The 16,808-nt window shown below is 42.2% G+C and overlaps 1 protein-coding gene across 6 annotated transcripts in view; it reads right to left on the bottom strand.

Moving 5' to 3' along the window:
• CAMK1D (calcium/calmodulin dependent protein kinase ID) overlaps positions 1 to 16,808 on the bottom strand; it is a 483,060-nt gene that overhangs the window by 307,015 nt on the left and 159,237 nt on the right. The gene's annotated exons all lie outside the window — the stretch shown is intronic.

Genomic DNA, 16,808 nt, shown 5'->3' with positions numbered 1-16,808 from the left:
AAAATCATTACAATATATATTGCCTTAAGGGCTTTCTTCACGACTTTTCCCAGCACTCGTATTTTTAAATTACATTTGCTTAAAAGAGACTTTCTTGCTCAGCCACCACGAACAAAATTTGTGTGTGACCTCTGTACATGGAGTAAGGGACTACCTGGCACTGTGTGGCTCATCTCTATGACCTTAGAAAACAGACTCGCAGACCCACTACTAAACGCTCATGAGCACCAGCACATATGTCATCTAAATCAAGCAAACTCATGGTCAATATAAATCATGCAATCCAGAAATAGATTCTTAGGGAGGGTAGCCCCCTTGTCCCAATTTGCCAGAATAATCCCAGTATAATTATTCCTAGTGCCCCTCTGCACCCAGAAAAGTGTACCAATGTGGACAAGACACTCCATGGTGACTACACATACCATTCGTATATGGCAGGTACCCACAGGTAAGACGTCCTCAGTAAAGAAGAATCCATGAACCCTGACCCCAGTGTGCCAACCTGGTTGGGCAGGTGGTCCACCTTCTCTGAGTATTTGTTCCCTCCTATGAAAAAACTGAGAATTATGCTACCTACTTTGCAGGGTGATTTTAACATCACAGATGTGCCCTGCGGGGTGCTTGGGACATCTACGCCTTACAAATGCAGCTATGACGATCAGGGTGAAGATGAGAGAGCAAGCACAGTGGCTCACACCTGTAATCTCAGCACTTTGGGAGGCCAAGACAGGTGGATAACTTGAGCCCAGGACTTCAAGACCAGCCTGGGCAACAAGGTGAGACACTATCTCTACAAAAAATAAGAAAATTAGCCAGGTGTAACGGCATGCACCTGAGTAGTCCCAGCTACTCAGGAGGCTGAAGCAGGAGGATTGCTTGACCCTAGGAGTTTGAGGCTGCAATGAGCCATGATCATATCACTGCAATCCAGCCTGGGTGACAGAAAGGAACTCTGACTCCAAAAAGAAAAAAAAAAAAAAAAAAAAGATGAGGATTTCCTCACGTTACCTCTCTAGAGCTGTTTTCTTATCTATAACATCCGACACTCACAAATCATTTTACCTTTGACAAGGTGCCTTCCTACCCATGAGGGTGTGATTTTTAAAATCAGGAGGTGGGCTTAGACCCCGGGAGTCTCTTCCAGCTCTAAGCACCTATGATTCTACCATTCCAATATTTGAATATGTGGTACATTTGTAAATGTACCACACCTTCCAGAAAAGACAGCAGCAATCACTGAAATCACGCTTGTGTGTACTATAGAATGCTATTGGCACCTCTTCTGCAAGTCACCTGACTTCTCAGATTTCCTACATGCAGAATGAATATAATTCTGACTTTAGGATGATCAATGTGAGGCACTAAGCAGGCACTTCATTCTGAAAGTGATTTGTACATTTATCCCTATGGCACTTTTCTAGCTAGCATGTGCTAATATGTGATAGTCAAGTGTTAAGATATTAACATGCTTCTTCTTATTGTATAATTGTAGTTATGTCTGCGGAATTTTGATCATTCCTTGACAAACTAGCTATGTGACCCTGGCAAATTACTTAATTCCTCCAAGGAGGTACCATCATCTTTAAAATGGGACTAACACTACCCACCTAATAGGGTTATCGCAATGATTAAACAGGTTACTATAAGCATAATGCTCAGAACAGTGCCTGGCCCTTAGTAAGAATTAGATAACTGTTATTTGACTTGTTGTTGCTATTAAGGGCCAAATAAAAAAGTTTTTAAAAATCAAGCGCCAAAAAAAATTATGCTACTTATTTGTTCTAAATATAGGGGACATAAGACTTGCAGGACCGGCCAAGATGGAGCAAGCCCACTAAACCCATGCCGCCCACTAATTATAGGTTAAATTTCTGCACAGAATACAAAACCTACTACTTGAAGTTCTACAAAGAAAACAGTATCAGAGAGATTGAGAGCAAAGTCAAAAGTTGAAGAAGTATCCACTGGTAAGTTTCCTGGATTAACTTTTCCTCCTTTATCTCTTGACTTTGATCCAAAAGCAAGTCAAAACTGAGCGCGGTGGCTCACGCCTATAATCCCAGCAATTTGGGAAGCCGAGGCAGGCGGATCATCTGAGGTCAGGAGGTGGAGGACCTCAACACCAGCCAGACCAACATGGTGAAACCCTGTCTCTACTAAAAAAAAAAAAAAAAAAAAAATTAGCTGGGTGTAGTGGTGCATGCCTATAATCCCAGTTACTCAGGAGGCTGTGGCAAGAGAATCGCTTGAACCCGGGAGGCAGAGGTTGCAGTGAGCCAGAATCACACCACTGCACTCCAGCCTGGGCGACAGATCGAGACTCCCTCTCAAAAAAAAAAAAAAAAAAAAAAGCAAGTCAAGTCAAGGAACTACTCCCTGGAAGAAGACACCAAAAATTCCAAGAAAAATCCCCCTTTTCTGGCCAGAGGACTGAGACAAGCAGTCCCTAAAAGTGAAGAGTCAGATGGAAGAGCCCAGGAATTTTTTTTTCTTTTTTTCTCTTACTTTCTACCTGCCCTGCTCTAGGGCCAGCCCTAGTCATGAGGTTACACTGCTGCTAGGCAATATGAGCCCCTAAAATCCCAAGAAATAACCCTTCTCCCTGGCCAAAGAAAGTGGGAATAAAAGGGTTCTACGGTCTAGAGAGTGTAAGAGAGATTTGATTTATTTTTTATTTTTTTGAGAAATGGGGTCTTGCTACGTTGCCTGGGCTGCTCTCAAACTCCTGGGCTCAGTTGATCCTCCCACCTCGGCCTTCTGAGTAGCTGGGACTAGAGGCAAGGTTCTGATTTTTTTTTTTTTTTTTTTTTTTTTTTGAGATAGGGGTTTTGCTCAATGATATGATCATGGCTCACTACAGCCTCAACCTCCCAGGCTCAATTGATCCTCATGCCTCAGCCTCCCAAGTAGCTGGGACTACGGGCGTGCACCACTACACCTGGCTAATTTTTGTATTTTTAGTAAAGATGAGGTTTCGCCACATTGCCCAGGCTGGTCTTGAACTCCTGAGCTCAGGCAATCCACCCATCTCAGCCTCCCTAAGGGCTGGGATTATAGGCTTGAGCCACCACGCCCGGCCTCTGATTATTTTTATCTTCCTTTTCTCTTGTTTTGCTCTGAGGCCAGCTCCAGTTATGAAGAACTGAAAAATAGCAAAATCACGTATGTGGTATGGGAGGGTAAAGCTCTGAGACACATCCAACTTCTGACAAGACACCTGGGAAAAAGGAGCCCCGAGATCAAAGGTGTGAAAGAAATTCCAGAGAGAAGACAGTTGAAAAAAAGAGATGCTATAAATCTGTGTATGCATCAGCACAAGTCCCAGGCTCACCCATGAAATGCTCATGCGTAAAACACACCCAAAGAAGTATGGCTTCGAGAATTAAACTACAACTTAAAGAACCATGTAAGTCCCATACTAACTCCTGAAAAGTGTGTATGTGCGGCAGATACAAACAGCATAGCAAAGGTTTTGAAAACTAAACTGATACCGTTACCACCACTCGCAAAAGGCAGGACAGACTTGCCCTCTAAGCCTGATTTGGTTGACTACCTGCTTTTAAAAAAAAAAAAGGAAAAGGAAAGGAAAAAAATTTCAACCTTTTCCAGCAGATTTTAACAGGATTCAGAATGTCACAACATAATGTTCAAAATACATACGATATAGGGCCGGGCGCGGCGGCGCACACCTGTAATCCCAGCACTTTGGGAGGCCAAGGCAGGTGGATCACTGGAGGTCAGGAAGGAGTTTGAGACCAGCTTGGCCAACATGGTGAAACCCCATCTCTACTAAAAATACAAAAATTAGTCAGGCATGATGGCAGGCACCTGTAATCCCAGCTACTTGGGAGGCTGAGGCAAGAGAATTGCCTGAACCTGAGAGACAGAGGTTGTAAGTGAGCAGAGATCAGGCCACTGCATTCCAGCCTGGGCAACAGAGCAAGACTCTATCTCAAAAAAACAAACAAACAAAAAAACCAGGATATAATCCAAACTTATTCATCATACTAAACAAATAGTTAAAACACAATCAATAGATGCCAACCCCCAGACGATTCAGATGTTGGAATTATCAGACACAACTTTAAAGCAGCTCCCTAAGTAAGTGGAAATACTGTTGAAATGAACGAAAAGACAGACATTTTTAGAAGTAAAAATTTTGGAAAAAATGGGAATTTTAGACTTGAAACATACAATAATTGAAATTTTTTAAAAAATTCACTAGATGAGTAAAAATAATAAAACGTAGATGACAGCAAAATGACTCAAACTGGAAGAGAGAATGATCTTGTAGAGAAAATAAAATTAAGAATAGGTGAAAAGAGCTTAATGATACCTGGGGCAATATCAAAAGATCCAATATTCATGTCACTGCAGTCAAACAATGAGTGAAGAAAGAGAAAGAGATTGGTACAGAAAAAAAAATTTAAAGAAAGAATGGCTGAAAACTTCCCATGCATGGCGAAAGACATTAGGTACAGATTACAGAAGTTCATCAAATCCCAAGCAAAATAAACTCAAAGAAAAGAATACCCACACAATAATCAAACTGCCAAAAATCAAAAATAAAGAAAAACAATCTTGAGACTAGCCGGAGAAAATCAACACATGACCCATCTACAGGAAAATGTGATGAGAATGAGTCCAATTTCTCATCATGAATGATGGAAGTCAGAAGACGATGGAAAAAAATCCTTAAAGATTTTAAATTCTATCCAGTGAAAGTCTATATCCAATAAAATACCATTTAGAAATAAAGGGGAAATAAAGACATTCTCAGTGAAGGAAAAAAGATAGAGAGAAATACTTTATCAGCAGAAAATGTTCTCTAAATGTTTCAGGTTGAAGGAAAATGATGGCAAAAGAAAACTTGGAACTTTAAGAATAAAGAGAAAGCTAAAGAAATGATAAATATGTGGATAAATATGACAGATGATTTGTCTCTGCTTAACTTCTTCATAATTAGAATGACCGTTAAAAGCAAAAATTAAAATGATTTTTTTTTTTTTTTGAGATGGAATCTCGCTCTGTCGCCCAGGCTGGAGTGCAGTGTCGCAATCTTGGCTCACTGCAAGCTCCACCTCCCGGGTTCATGCCATTCTCCTGCCTCAGCCTCCCCAGTAGCTGGGACTACAGGCACCCGCCACCATGCGCGGCTAATTTTTTGTATTTTTAGTAGAGATAGGGTTTCACCGTGTTAGCCAGGATGGTCTTGATCTCCTGACCTTATGATCTGCCCACCTTGGCCTCCCAAAGTGCTGGGATTACAGGTGTGAGCCACCGTGCCCGGTCAAAATTATGTTTTTATGTATGTAGATGTAATAAATATAAAAACTATGAAGAGGAGACAGTAAACAAGTCTATTCGCTCATAGGACTTTTAGATTTTCCTCAAGTGATAAAATACTATCTTAAAGGAGGCTGTGAATGGTAGGTATATATATTATAAATCCCTACAAAACACACACACATAAACACCAAGAAAGAAAGAGTCAGTAGAGACTCAGTAGAGATAAAGTTTAAATTGGATATTAAATATATCCTATAACACAAAAGAAGGCAGGAAAGGGTGAAGAGAGGCACAAAAACCAGAAGAGATCAACACAAAGCAAATAATAAAATAGTAGGCCCACTATTTACTCTAATAGTAATTAGAGTAAATGTAAATGGTTCAAATACATCAATAAAAACATACAGATTATTAGACTGGATTTCAAAAAGCTACAGTTCAAATATATGCTATCTATAAGAAACACCTATACATATAATGATATATACAAGGTCAGTTAAAAAGGATGGGAGAAGAAGTATCATGCATGCTAACCAAAAGAAAAATGAATATAAATAGCAGACAAAGTAAACTTCAGAACAAGGACATCCATGAAAAAGAGGATTGTCATATAATGATAAAAGAATAAATTCACCACAAAGAAGTAACAATATTAAATGTGTACCTGTATAAAAACAGGGCTTCAAAATATATGAGGCAATAACTGAAAGAAAAACAGGACAAATCCAACATTATACTTGGATGGTTATTTCAACACCCCTTTCTTGGTAACAAATAGAACAAGCAGACAGAAAATTGGCAGGGATACAGAAGTCCTGCATGATACTATTAAATATTTTTACCTAATTTACACTCTAACTCACTAATGGCAGAATACGAAGTCTTTTTAAGTACATATGGAACGTTCAACAAGATATAAATCAAACTTTATCATAAAACAAACTTTAAATTAAAAAAAATCACAAAGTATGTTATCTGACTATAATTTACTTAAGCCAGAAATCAATATCAGATTACGTACATTATTCTCAAATATGTGGAAAGCAAACAACTCACTTCTAAATAGTCCATAAGTCAAAGATAGGCAAGTTAGAAAACATCTTGAATTAATTGAAATAAAAATACAACATACCAAAAATCTGTGGAATATAGCTTGGAGAGAAATGTATGACATGAAATGCTTGTATCAGAAATAAGAAAGATCTAAAATAAAACATATAACATTTTACTTCAAGAAACTAGAAAAAGAAGAGCAAATTTAACCCAAATTTGGCAGAAGGAAAGAACATATAAGGATAATAGCAGGAATCAATGAAATTGAAAACAGAAAAACAATACAGCAAATCAAACTAAAAGCTGTCTCTTTTAAAAGATATATAAAACTGATAAACCTCTAGCCAAGCTGATTTTAAAAAGAGCACACAAATTACCAATTTTAAGAATGAATAAAGACATATCACTATAGACCCTATAGACATTAAAGGGCTAATAAAAGAACATCATGAATGACCCTAAGCCCATGTATGAGACAACTCAGATCAGATGTGAGCAAATATTTTTGTAATGGGCAAACAGCAAACATTTAAAATTTGTTGGTCATATGGTCTCTGTCATAACTATTCCACTCTGCCATTATAGTGCAAAGGTAGCCATGGACAATAAGCAAATGAACAGGCATGGCTGTGTTCCAATAAAACTTTATTCATAAAAAGAGGTGGCTGGCCTGTGGGCTTCAGTTTGCTAATGCTTAGCTTTGCGTAGCTTAGATGAAATAGACCAGTTCTTTAGTAGATAAAAACTACCACTTGAGAAAAAATAGGCAATCTGGATATATTACTGTATCTAGTAAAGAAATTCAGTTTGTAGTTAAAGTCCTTCCAAAAAAGAAAACTGAAGGTCCAAGTAATTTCACTGATGAATTGCACCAAGAATTTAAGTAAAAAATAATACCAATTCTACACCATTTCTTCTAGAAAACAGAAGAGAAGGAAATACTTTGCAACTCATTTTGTAAGTCAAGGATTTCTTTGATATCAAAATCAGACAAAGACATTAAAAGTTATACACTGCTGGTAGGAATATAAAATAGTACCAATATTCTCCATGAGCACAGACACAAAACTTCTTAACAAACTGTTACCAAATGGGATCCAGCAATATATAATTTAAAAAAATACACCACAACGATGTGATATGCATTTCAAGAATACAAAGCGGGTTCAACATTCAAAAATCAACTGATATAATCTACCATTTTAACAGACTAAGAAAAACCATACGACATCTCAACAGACATATAAAAAGTATTTCATAATATTCAATATCCACGTATGACTTAAAACAACTTCAGCAAACTAGAAATAGAAAGCAAACTTCCTTAACTAGATAAAGAGGATCTACAAAATTCCTACAGCTAACATCATACTTTAGGGTAAAAGCCTGAATGGTTTCTGTTCAGGTCAAGAATAAGGCAAAGAAGGATGTCTGCTCTCTCATCATTCCTATGTCTTATTCAGCATCACACTCAAAGTCCTAGTGAGGACAATAAAGCAAGGCATACAGATTGAAAAGGATAAAATATAACTATATCTCTATTTGCAGATAACATGATTGTTCATGTTTTTAAAAATCTCAAAGAACTGACCCAAAAAAAGCATCTAGAACTATTAAGTGAGTTTAGCAAGGTCACAGGATACACGTAAAAACCAACTATGTTTCTATATACTAGCAATGAACAATTGGAAATAAAAATTTTAAAAATAATACTATTCACAACAGCTGCAAAAATAAAATGCTTGGGTGTAAACATTACTGTAACAAAGTACATACAGGATAATATGCTGAAAACTATGAAACATTGATTAAAGAAATCAAAGAAAACCAAAATAAATGGACAGATCATGTCTATGAACTGGAAGGTCAATACTACAAAGATATTAGTTTTTCCAAAGTTGAGGTACAGATTCGATGCAATCCCAATTCAAATCCCGGCAAGTTTGCTGTAGAAATTGACAAGATAGTCCTAACATTTATATGGAAAGGCAACATCTATAAAGAACTCTCAAAATTCAACAAGAAAAACAACGTGATTTTTAAACACGGGTAAATGATTTGAACACACACTCCGTTAAAGATATACAGATGGCAAATAGGCAGATGAAAAGATGCTCAAACTCATAAGTTATTAGGGAATTGAAAATTCATACCATAGTGAGATATCACTACATGACTATTAATTTGACTAGAATGTTTTAAAAACTGACAATAACAAGAGCTAACAAGAATATAGAGCAATAGCATCATGATACGCTGCTGGTGCGAATATAAAATGGCATAGATGCTTTGGAAAACAGTTTAGCAATTTCTGACAAGGTTCAATAAATACTTACATATAACCCAGCAATCCCACTCCTAGCTATTTATTTACCCAAGATAAATGAAAACATATGTTCACGTAGAAACCTATATGCAAATGCTTATAACAGCTATATTCAAAATCATTAAAACTGGAGGCCGGGCGCGGTGGCTCACGCCTGTAATCCCAACATTTTGGGAGGCCGAGGCAGGTGGATCACGAGGTCAGGAGATCGAGACCATCCTGGCTAACACGGTGAAACACCGTCTCTACTAAAAATACAAAAAAAATTAGCCAGGCGCTGTGGCGGGCACCTATGGTCCCAGCTACTTGGGAGGCTGAGGCAGGAGAATGGCGTGAACCCAGGAGGTGAAGCTTGCAGTGAGCCAAGATCGCGCCACTGCACTCCGGCCTGAGCAAAAGAGCGAGACTCTGTCTCAAAAAAAAAAAAAAAAAAAAAAGAAAAGGAAAACTGTAGGCAAAGCGAACTATAGAGAAAGGCTGCCAAGGCTTAGGGCTGGACAGAGAGTTGGACTGCAAAGGAGTAACACAAGGGAATCAGGAGAAGTTATGGGAATGTTCTGTATCTTGATTGTGGTGGTGGTAACATGATTCTCTGCCTGTGTCAAAACTCATAGACTGCACACCGTGAGAGTCATTTTTACTGCATATAAATTTGAAAACTTTTTTAAAAAGAAAGGCTAGGCCAGGTGCGGTGGCTCACACTGTAATCCCAGCACTTTGGGAGGCCAAGGCGGGTGGATCAACTGAGGTCAGGAGTTCGCGACTAGCCTGGCCAACATGGCGAAACCCCGTCTCTACTAAAAATACAAAAAAAAAAAATTAGCCAGTGGTGGTGCACACCTGTAGTCCCAGCTAGTCAGGAGGCTGAGGCAGGAGAATCACTTGAACCCAGGAGGCAGAGGTTGCAGTGAGCCGAGATTACACCACTGCGTTCCGGCCTGGGCGACAGAGTGAGACTCGGTCTCAAAAAGAAAAGAAAAGAAAAGAAAAGAAAACACAATAAAATAAAATAAAGGCTATAAACATATACCAGTAAATACGCAGCACTAGCATGTACCACACATTGTATTAGATGCTTCTTATTGAGTGGGGAAAGCGAATAATATCATTTCTTCTTTCAAGCTGCAAGACAGCTTTGACTGAAGCCTATGCTAGCTTGGGAACCCACGGAACTAAGTTGTTACTATAACATAATTATTAATAATACAGACTTTGAGGCAAGGCCAAGCTACGAGCTGAAATCCTGCCTGCCCCACATACTTCTTGACTTTAGGCCTTATCTGTAAAAAGGAAATAACACTCCTATCTCACCATGTCATTTTGGGAATTAAATTCACTAGTGTGAGCCCACAGGGCAGTGTGTAGCATTTAGGCTAGAACTGAAGGGACATTATTCTTTTCATCATTGTGGTGGTAAGTGCTCTGTGCTACCTTAGAAATTTGTATTTACTTGATGCACACACTTCCAAATGTGGCCCAAAGGAGATCTACATTGCTACCGAATTTGCATAATAAGTAGTGTGATATTATAAGCAATATATGTGTGTGCAGGGTTAGCCTTGTGCTAGCAATCTATAATGTGTTCCACCACCCGCTTGCCTCATAGTGGAAGCAGCGAGATAAAACAGCTGGTTGCTATGAGCATTCACATTAATGAAATCTCACCACTGCCACGCCGCACTCCAGCTGAAAAGCACTTTCAGATCCATTATGCCATTACCTCATCATAGCAAGTCAGGGAAACTCTATTCTCTCTAGGGGGGCAGTGACAAATGCCTGTGTGCAGATGGCATCATTCATAATCCTAGTGGTATCCAGCACAGCCCACTGCTGCAGTCAAGCGAAAGAGAGGCATAAATGTTTGAAGTGAACACAGATGAATGTAGATATAGCCACATCCATCACTTGCGCCTTCCCTACTTTTGAGTTCTGAATTCACTCTAAACACTGGATAATGCATCATCAGTTCAGCAAACACTGATCATACCGTTTTTGATTTCGCTTTTGTTTTAGACAGGGGCTCCCTCTGTCACCCAGAATGGAGTATAGTGGCATGATCACGGCCCACTGCAGCCCCGACCTCCCGGGCTCAAGTGATCCTCCCACCTCAGCCTCCCGAGTAGCTGGGGCTACAGATGCACGCCACCACACCTGGCTCATTTTTTTATTTCTCTTTTTTTGGATTTTTGTAGAGACGTAGTTTCACCATGTTGCCCAGGCTGGTCTCGAACTCCTGGACTCAAGCAATCCACCTGCCTCAGCCTCCAAAGTGCTGGAATTACAGGCATGAATCACCACGCCCGGCCTAATTAAGTACTTTTTATAAAGTCAAAGGCTCTGCCCTCAAGAAGCTCACATATTCATAACAGGCCTTACTTTATAGACCCACTGCACACTGTATGATTTGGCCAACTACAGGTTCAGCACTGAAAGGCTGAAAAGCCTACAGATTTACAACAGTGTTGCTTTACTCCGCAAAGACCCATGCAATTCATTTATGGCCTGTCCAAAGAACTCAAAAGCCTGTCATCATGCCTTCCCCAGGGCTGCCCATGTCCAGGGTGGCTGTGTCCTCACTCCCCATCCTGACACATCTTGTGGAGCACATTCAAGAAGGCCTCTTGTTGGTCAAGAGGCAGAAAAATAAAAGGCCAGGCAATAAAGCCAGGAAAACACCTGGCTAGGCAGCTGCAGCCAGAAACACTTGATTCAGGGAATACGACAAAGACGGATCCCCATCAGAATTTCCTCTTCTGAGCTGGCCTGGGCAGTCAATCCAAACCTCTGCTGCTCCTGACGGAAAGACAACACCATCCCCACCCACCGTGTTCCTCCAGGTGTGTGCTGTTAATTCAGCTCGGAAAAAGAAAACAACTGAGGCAAAGTCAAACAAAGTGTGCTCGCTCCGGTCCATGTATTACGGGAACTGTCAATATTAGCCCCACGTGGTCGGCTTGCTTTCCCCGTTGCAGTCTCAGAACACCCTGAAATCACCTGGACCAGGAACCTTTTTTCCCTCGGAAATAAGCAAACACTCCTACCAGCTTTAGTGAGCTTTTATGAGCACAATCTCTCTTCTCAGCTGAACAAAACACACAGATTGACCATCCACTGTGCCACACTCCCAGGCTTGATGACAGCTACAAAGGGCACCTGGAAATCAGAAAACGATGCCCCAGGAGCCACTACGGAGTCTAATTCCTGGAAGCCAAATGAAGCCTTATCTATGAAAATAAAGACATGCCACGTTTAGTAATGCTTCAGTAATGAGCTCCAAGTCCCCCAGCGGGCAGTTGCTGAGGCAGAAGAATCGCTTGAACCCGGGACGCGAAGGTTGCAGTGAGCCGAGATTGCACCACTGCACTCCAGCCTGGGCGACAGAGCAAGGCTCTGTCTCAGAAAAATAATAATATTAATAAAGCAGACTTTTGCTGGTGATGGAGACTCCAGGGTTGTCTGAAACCAGTGACAATGTAAGGTAGTGTTTTCTACCGCTTTAAGTTCTCCCCAGTGAATTAGAATTCCTAAAAGTCCACGTCCTGTGTAAGCGCAGCTCCATTTATTCCGGTACCTCTTTCAGAAGTGGTTTTATAAATGTTTTGATGAGCTGACACATTTTGATACTTATTTGTGCTCTCATGCTAAAGTCACCAGGCACTGGGCTTTTTATCACGTCTAATATGCCAGGGTATAGCAGAGGTCCCTTTAGCGTAGTGCCCGGTTACATTTTCCAGTTGCTTTTCCAAATACATCTGGTTTCATTTGCTGCTTTCCAACAGCTCTATGAGGAACACCATGCAGGGATCTTTATGCCCATTGCACAGGTGAAGAAACTGAGAGTCAAAACACACTCCGTGGGTGAACTCATTCAGCTTCTTCATGGCACGGGAGCCAGGGAGCTCCAAGCTCACAGGACGGGTACATACTCCCCACTGCTGGAGACGCCGCTGGCTTGGCGAGAGGTTGTACAGTTCATCGTCACGATCGCTGTAGTGGAAAGAAAGTCTGTGTCTATCCAGGAGAGCCAATCCTTCTGGGTGGCCCGTGGGTTCTGCATACTGCAGCACATTTGAATCACCCAAAGGACTGATTTAAAGCAAACAAATAAACAATGTCTGGGCATCACCCAAAGACTGTGATCCAACTGGATTGGCGTAGGACCCAGATACGTGTTTGTTTGTTTTGTTGTTTTTTGTTTTTTTTTGAGACAGGGTCTCACTCTGTTGCCCAGGCTAGAGTGTGGTGGAGCGATCACCACTCACTACAGCCTCAACGTCCTGGGCTCAAGTGATCCTTCTGCCTTAGCCTCCCAAGTAGCTGGGACCACAAGCATGCACCACCACACCCGACCAATTTGGTTTTTTTTTTTTTTTTTTTTGGTAGAGACAGGGTCTCTCTGTGTTGCCCAGGCTGATCTCAAATTGCTGGGCTCAAGAGACTGTCCAGCCTCAGCCTCCCAAAGTGCTGGGATTCCAGGCATAAGCCACTGTGCCTGGCCTTGTATATTATTTTTTAAAGTTCCCCAGGAGATTCCAATTTGCTGCCACAGTTGAAAACCTCTGGCCTCCAGCCCTACCAGGTCATCAATAACTGAGCTGACTCCCACATCTGCATGGTAATCCATAAAGGCAGAGGAAGAGAGACGTTCCATTGCCCAAACCCAGATTCCCTGTCACCCAGAGCATACTAAATTGGGAGCTAGGCAGATACCAATGAAGAAAAATGTGAGCATATTTACAACAAAGCAGGCCACCGAATGCAAACTAAAATTCCGCATCCTGTGTAAGTGCTGCAAGAATGAAAAGTGGGGGTCAAACCACCCTGCTTGAGAATCTGAGTCTTTTGCACAGCCTCCCAGAGCCGAGTCCCTTCCCTCCTCCAGTCCCTGTTTCTTAGCAGAGCAGGGACCGCCTTGAAGAAATGAGAAATCAATTGTGTGTGCTCTGCTGAATTAAGGCTTTTCCAGGCTTGTCGATCTGCATTCATTTGCATGCATTGGCACTGTCTTCCCTACGGAATGAATTCACAGGAATCCGGAAAATGCCACGCTTGTATATTTGTGTCCCCACCACTTCCTGCAGAAGCCGCTCCTGTGATTCATTCAAGAGTGGCCAGAATGAAATCTCCTGTCATTGGTGACTCTTGGGAAGCACTGAATTCATAGGGGGTCCGGGAGATGGCACTGGCAGCAAGACCACAAGTTCCCTTGGCAAACAGTCCGATTCTGCCTGACTCGCGTGCAGCCACGGTAGTGAAAATACATTCAGTTCTCAGATATGCTTGTTCGAAGGAGTGTTTGTGTGGTAGGTAAAAGGAAATGATTAAACAAGATCTTTAGACAACTTTGGAACTAGCTTCAAAATGCCCACATGGCCACACTCTTTTTTTATTATTATTATTTTTTAGACGGAGTCTTGCTCTGTCACCCAGGCTGGAGTGCAGTGGCACAATCTCGACTCACTGCAACCTCCGGCTCCTGGGTTCAAGCAATTCTACCACAGCCTCCCAAGTAACTTGGATTACAGGTATGTGCCACCACGCCCAGTTAATTTTTGTATTTTTTAGTGGAGACAAGTTTTTGCTATGTTGGCCAGGCTGGTCGAACTCCTGGCCTCAAATGATCCGCCTGCCTTAGCCTCCCAAAGTGCTGGGATTACAGACGTGAGCAACCCCAAACTCTCTTAAACTGAACAGTGGATATCTTGAGCTAAGGGCCCACAGGGCACATTCATTGATACTGAGGGCTGAGTTTGGTTCTTATTTGCCTACATGATTTCTGTCTAAAAGCCTGACTTTCCTTCCTATAGTAATGAAAGCAGGTAACACCTCAGAATCTTATTTTCAGTGATCCCAGCCCACATAGGAAACAGGCGCCCAGCCTAGGAGGCTGTTTAACTCAGGCCTTCATGGAATTCACCCAGTTCCACGTGGCTACTTTTGAGTCACAATCACCAATGATGTCCTGGGTGAACTGAGAAATTGCTACCATGTATTATGTAGAACGGCAGGACTTTACTAGAGCCTGGTTTCAGACAAGGACCACTTAGAAGTCACATTCTTTTTGAAACAGAGTCTCCTTCTGTCACCTAGACTGGAATGCAGTGGTGCAATCATGGCTCACTGCAGCCTCAACCTCCCGGGCTCAATTCATTCTCCCACCTCAGCTTCCTGAGTAGCTGAGATGACAGGCAGGCACCACCACACCCAGATATTCATTTTGTTTTGTTTTTGTAGAAATGGGGTTTCACCATGTTTCCCAGGCTGGTCTTGAACTCCTGGGCTCAAGTGATCCATCTGCCTTGGCCTCCCAAAGTGCTCGGGTTACAGGTGTGAGCCACTGAACCCAGCCTAGAAGTCCCATTCTAAAACCTCAAGGTTCTGGCAGAAAAGAGTGGCATCGCTCCACCTGTGTCCAGACAAGCAAATTCACAGCTAAGAGGAAGCTGGCATTCCAGACCAGCTCGTGGAATGATGAAACACTGGTTTGGCCAAACCTGGTCTCTAGTGGCTTTTCAAACAAGAGCTGGGTTCCATGTCACAGAATGACTGTATTAGAAGCCTGGAGCAGGGTACAGATCAGACCTCAGCAAAGCCAGGTGACAGCGTCTGCCTGGGGCCCCTTCCCATTGGCGGCTGCTAAAGGGAAAGTCGTGCAATTATCCAGAGGAAGGATCCCCCCTGACCTCTCTCTCTGGGCACCTACTGCTCTCTCTGCACAAGACAAAAGGCAATCAGCTGTGAATGGTCCAGACTCTGTGCCCACATCCCCTCTCCAAGGTGATTCATACCAGAAGAACTCCAGCCCAGTCCTCAGTCCTTCCCAGCGGGGTTCCGTCAATGAATAGGACAAACGGAAGGATAAAAGATTTGGGGAGCAGGTCAAAGAACTTTCCAGGAGTGTCCTTGTGGCTTATGAATGTGGTTTCCTTTAATCTTCTTAAAGAGAGTCTGGGAAAAAAGGACACCGCGTTTTCATGACTTTCAGCTTAAATGCAAAAAATAAGTCAAGTGGGTCCCCCAAGCCCTCCCCTCGGCTTTATCAGGGTTATGTGAATTGCAGAGAGGCCTCAGGATGGGGAGTTTAGTTGGGAAGGGAGAAAGGGAGAAGACCCACGTGTTTGCTTTTTTAAAAAACTGTGATAAAATATATGTCACATAAAATTTACCATTTTTACCATTTTCAGCTGTACAGTTCAGTGGCACTAGGTACATTCACACTGTTGTGCAACCATCACCGCCATCCACCTCCAGAATTTTTTCATCTTCCCAAATGGAAACTCTGTGCCCACTGAGCAAGAAGTCCCCATTTCCCTTCCCCCCAGTCCCTGGTAACCACCACTGTCCCTTCTGTGAAGTTGTCTATTCCGGGTACCTGAGTAAGTGGAATCATAGGACATTTGTCCTTTTGTGTCTGGCCTGTTTCGCTTAGCGCATTCTCAGGTTTCCCCCATGCAGCAGCGTGGGTCAGAATTTCCTTTTTTTGTAAGGCTGCATAATATTCCACTGTATGGAGAGACCACATTTTGTTTGCTCTTTCATCTGTCAACGGAAATTTGGGTTGTTTCCACCTTTTGGCCTTCGTGAATAGCGATGCATTTACTTCCAGAAAGATTCAACTGAGGTGCCAAGGACATACACAGCACAAAGCTGGAAAGCAGGATTTCTCCCTGAGAACAGGCAGCATCTGGATTTGGGAATCGTCTTCCTAGAGCTGTTTCTCCAAGTGTCTCGGGATGCTTGTTAAAAACGCCAGCGTCTCAGTCCTACCCCAGGCCTGTCAAATGCAGGACCCAGGACTCTGCATTTCACACGCTCCCCAGGACATTCTGAGGTCTGGGAACAATGTGGCCTGGAAAGTGTGTAGAGGCTTGGGGAGGAGAGGGATGAGAGAAGAGGGGGTGAATTCTAGAATACAACCCTGAGAAGCAGCCACAGACACAGGAAAGAAGCAAGGATCAAAATTCCTCGCCACTGGAGACAGAAAAAGACAAATGCATTATGCAAGGTAGACGGCAAGGAATTAACACCAGAGAAATTAAACAATCGAGAACCACAGGAAGGGCCCAGCTGAGAAACGGGGGAGGGACCGGACTGGTGGTTTTTGAGAAACGCAAACCTCGGGACACCACAAGCCCATCCG

The sequence above is a fragment of the Pongo pygmaeus genome, chromosome 8 (assembly GCF_028885625.2).
Source record: "Pongo pygmaeus isolate AG05252 chromosome 8, NHGRI_mPonPyg2-v2.0_pri, whole genome shotgun sequence".
Lineage (NCBI taxonomy): Eukaryota > Metazoa > Chordata > Mammalia > Primates > Hominidae > Pongo > Pongo pygmaeus.
The sequence above is the reverse complement of the archived record's forward strand: the minus strand, read 5'-3'. Positions and strand labels throughout refer to the sequence as shown.